The 4599-nt window shown below is 39.3% G+C and overlaps 1 protein-coding gene across 4 annotated transcripts in view; it reads right to left on the reverse strand.

Annotated features, from left to right (window-relative positions):
• Positions 1 to 4599, reverse strand: part of CDK19 (cyclin dependent kinase 19) — a 200354-nt gene that overhangs the window by 124861 nt on the left and 70894 nt on the right. The window lies entirely within an intron of this gene.

A 4599-nucleotide genomic window follows, 5' to 3' on the forward strand; every position in this document is an offset into this window, starting at 1 on the left:
CCTCCGCCTCCTGGGTCCAGGCAATTCTCCTGCCTCAGCCTCCTGAGTAGCTGGGATAACAGGCATGCGCCACCATGCCCAGCTAATTTTTGTATTTTTAGTAGAGACGGGGTTCCACCATATTGACCAGGATGGTCTCGATCTCTTGACCTCGTGATCCACCCGCCTCGGCCTCCCAAAGTGCTGGGATTACAGGCGTGAGCCACCGCGCCCGGCTGGTGCTAATATTATATTGACTTTTAAATTAGAATTAGCGGTAAAAAGGAAAAAAGCCAAAATAATTTGATACTCCGAAAATACCTTCTAAAACAATCTTTAGTATTTTCAAAGTGATAGCTCAGGCATGTTTTAAAGAGCAAAGTCAAAAAATAAGGAAAGCTTAAATGATCTTTTTCTTTTTCCCTTTTTCTCCATCCTGTTTTTTTCCCCAAACATAAAACTAGACTTTTTCAGACCACTCAGAAGCCGCTAAGAAGCACAAGCGCAGGTGACTGAATTTAATAAAAGCCAAGTGTCCCTTCTGTGCCTTAAATGTATTTGTGGGTACATGAGTGAGAGCACATGTGCCTGAGAAGCTGAACACATTGCTTACAATGTAAATTTTACACATTTAATAATTAAATTGTCTACCACGTAGCTATTGCTAAATATTTAAGTTTGATGTATTCTTGAAACAAAATTATAAAAGCTTTCTGTAAATAAATAAAATAAAAAATAAATGAGATCTTTGCTAAGAGTAGAAAAAAAGCTTTCTGAAAATTTTTTCACATGAAACCATAATTTTTTCAACAGAAATATTTCAACCCTCAGTTCCCCTAGACAAAGTAGTCCAGAAGCTCATGTAATTGCATAGTTTTATTTTTAATACCGTAAAGAATATTACACAATCTGGATAGGTTATAGTTGCTATGGAAACTATAAGATCTTTGCAGTAAGTCAAAAAGTGCAAAATTAACACATCAAATTAATGGCTTTTGAATTTCACATACAGGCTGTCAAAGGAATTTGAAAGCTTGAAAAGAAGAGACCGAGCATAGGCCTTTTACTCTAAATTACGTGGACAGGAACAAGGAGCAAACCCAGTAATTACTTCACTTAATAAGTTTAAATATAACTTCCATCTGTTAAATTAATAAAATACTCAAAAATCTACAATTTTGAGATTTGCAACATTTAAATTGAGAATGAAAGAAAGTACACATATCATTACTATTTCTCATTGCAAACTAACTGTCAGATGGTAAGTGATGATGCAGCATCTCTACAGTTCACCATATGAAGAAGTTGCAAGGTCCCAGAGGGCATATGGGACTCCTTGGCACTGTATTATATGAATGCCAATCTTTGGGCATATGCCAATACTTTAGTCTGAAGACTAAATATGCGTCCTTTAACACAATGTCCAGAAATACTTCAGTGATTAGGCACATGAGACAGGGAGGCTTTATTGCTGTCATCCCATGTGAGTGCCACTCTCCAGGAGTACCCCCAAGTAGAGGAATTCACACCTCACTGCTTAGATGTTTCAGGCACATGTCATATTAAATATCATAAAAGAACATTTTTTTTTTCGAGACAGAGTCTAGCTCTGTCGCCAGGCACCAGGCTGGAGTGCAATGGCGCAATCTTGGCTCACTGCAATCTCCACCTCCTGGGTTCAAGCAATTCTCCTGCCTCAGCCTCCCGAGTAGCTGGGACTACAGGCGCATACCACCATGCCCAATTAATTTTTGTATTTTTAAGTAGAGACGGGGTTTCACCATGTTGGCCAGGATGGTCTCGATCTCTTGACCTCATGATCCATCCACCTCGGCCTCCCAAAGTGCTGGGATTACAAGCGTGAGCCATGACAAGGCTGAAAAGCAGGTGAACCTGCCTAGCTTACCCTGGTATGATAACCTGGCTTTTAGAGGCAGCATAGTTCCTCCTTAAAACTATTTCATTTCCAAATTACTTTTATTTCTAAATACATAAAGATAGACAAAGCAATTTCAAAGCCTTCAGAGAAACTGTTTTCTACATTTTCATGTATATCAGATAGTATGATTAGAGCAACTGCATATTGAAATTATTAAGTTTACTAAATGCACCCAGAAGAATTAAAAATACATGTATTTGTAGTATAAATATGGATAAATGCTACATAGAATTTTTAAATAACAAGATGTTTCTTTTTTTTTTTTTTTTTTTTTTTTTTTGCGACGGAGTTTCACTCATGTTACCCTGGCTGGAGTGCAATGGCGCGATCTCAGCTTACCGCAACCTCCGCCTCCTGGGTTCAAGCAATTCTCCTGCCTCAGCCTCCTGAGTAGCTGGGATTACAGGCACGCACCACCATGCCCAGCTAATTTTTTGTATTTTTAGTAGTGACAGGGTTTCACCATGTTGACCACGATGGTCTCGATCTCTTGACCTCATGATCCACCCGCCTCGGCCTCCCAAAGTGCTGGGATTACAGGCTTGAGCCACCGCGCCCGGCCAAGATGTTTCTTCTATATGTCTATAATGTGTAGCAACACCATAAAAACTTCACTCTCTTGGCTGAGCGTGGTGGTTCATGCCTGTAATCCCAGCACTTTGGGAGGCCGAGGCGGGTGGATCACGAGGTAGGAGTTCGAGACCAGCCTGGCCAACATGGTGAAACCCATCTCTACTAAAAATTTAAAAATCAGCTGGGTGTTGTGGTGGGTGCCCATAATCGCAGCTACTCAGGAAGCCGAGGCAGGAGAATCACTTGAAACCGGAAGGTGGAGGTTGCAGTGAGCCAAGAATGTGCTACTACACTCCAGCCTAGGCTACAGAGCAAGACTCTGTCTCAAAAAAAAAAAAAAAAAAATTTAAAACTTCACTCTTAGCAGTCACAATGAAAAACAATCGTTCGATGTGAACATTATGTAACAAAATAGAAAAAATAAATCTAACAGAGACTGCTTCTATTAGGTCTTCCATCTGAGACACTATGTTCCTTTTCTCTTTTTTAAAACAGCTCTGTCCCCCAGGCTGAAGTACAGTGGCATGATCTAGGCTCACTGCACTGTCGACTTCATGGCCTCGGGTCATCCTCCCACTTCACTCTCCCAAGTAGCTGGGACTAAAGGCACACATCACACACCCAGGTAATTTTTTGTAAAGGCGGGGTTTCGCCATATTGGCCAGGCTGGTCTCGAACTCCTGAACTCAAGTGATTCGCCCACCTTGGCCTCCCAAAGTGCTAAGATTACAGGCCTGCACCACTGCACCCTCCTGGGCCTGGAAAATTCTTGATGCAAACAATTCTATAGATAGTAGAAAATATAAGAAGTACATACCTGTACAAAGAATAGAAATCATTATCTTAAAATGAAAGCTTACTCTCATATAAAAAATCAAGCTCAGTGTTAGAATTTAAATGTAATTCAGAGAAGAATTTCTCAAATCTAGAGAAGCAAGCCTAGCAGGAACATCTCTTAAGTGAAATATTAGGACCTGTTTTAATGAAAAAGATAGTCTTATACCTTTCAATAACATCCAAACTTGGTGACCAGCCTCCACACAACTGTAGCAAGGTAAAGCACAATTCAGTAGCCTACATGCAAAAACACAAGAGTTTAACCAAAGTTCCATTTTTGTAGTCACAATTAGACTGGCCCAAGGCTCTCTGACTCCTATCAATAAATAATATTGCTGGGTGTCCAGACCAGTTCTGGGCCATGTTGATCCCAAAGACCTACAGTAGACAAAAAATTTAGAAGAAGCATCTTTTAAAGAAAGATAAGAAAACTCAAAATCAGGCAAGATTGAAGGAAAAATTTTACAGTATTCAAATGAACAGAAATCCTTTTGCTTTGTTTCTAGTAAAAACAGAAAAGCCTTACTATTTTATATCAACTAACAACTACTGAGTTTATATTATGTATCCCAATACTGCCAAACTCTTGGGATGAACAAATTAGAGACAGATACCAGGAAGTTTATAATCCACATGGAAGAGATTCTGAGTAAGCAGAAAATATAAAAGTCACCCTGATGTGCTCCACACCCACAGAAGATATGTGTAAGTCCAGAGAGAATGCAACCAATAATTAATTCAGAGCTTTAAGGAAGGTAACTCCATAAGCCACGCCTTTGAGGGAGGGGTTCCCCAGGTAGAGAAGGGATAAAGCAGTCAGCGAATTCCAGGTAGAAGTATGGCATTAAAAAAACAACAAAAGCATATTCAAGAAACAGCTGGTATCCAGTATAAATGGACACCTAGGTGCATTATGACTAGGGCAAGAAATGAGGTTAGAAAAGTAAAGAAAGAGACTACGTGAGTCCTACAAACAAGCTTGTACTTGATACGTAAACAGTGTAGAGTCAAAGGTTTTTGGAACAGGGAAGGTGCATTAACAGATCTTTGCTCAGAAAGATAACAATGCTAACTACAGAAAAAAAGCAGAGCAGATAAGAGAAGATGAAGGACTAGATTAGATTATCAGCAGAGGAGAAGAAATAATAGGTTCAAAAAACATTTCTGAGTCAGAACTGAAAGAATTTGGTAACTATTTGTTCTGTGTGAAGGAGAAGGTGACTATATGAATGACCACACTATTTTTTTTTTTTTTTTTTTTTTTTTTTTTT

The sequence above is a fragment of the Cebus imitator genome, unplaced genomic scaffold (genome assembly GCF_001604975.1).
Source record: "Cebus imitator isolate Cc_AM_T3 unplaced genomic scaffold, Cebus_imitator-1.0 Scaffold231, whole genome shotgun sequence".
Classification (NCBI taxonomy): Eukaryota; Metazoa; Chordata; class Mammalia; order Primates; family Cebidae; genus Cebus; species Cebus imitator.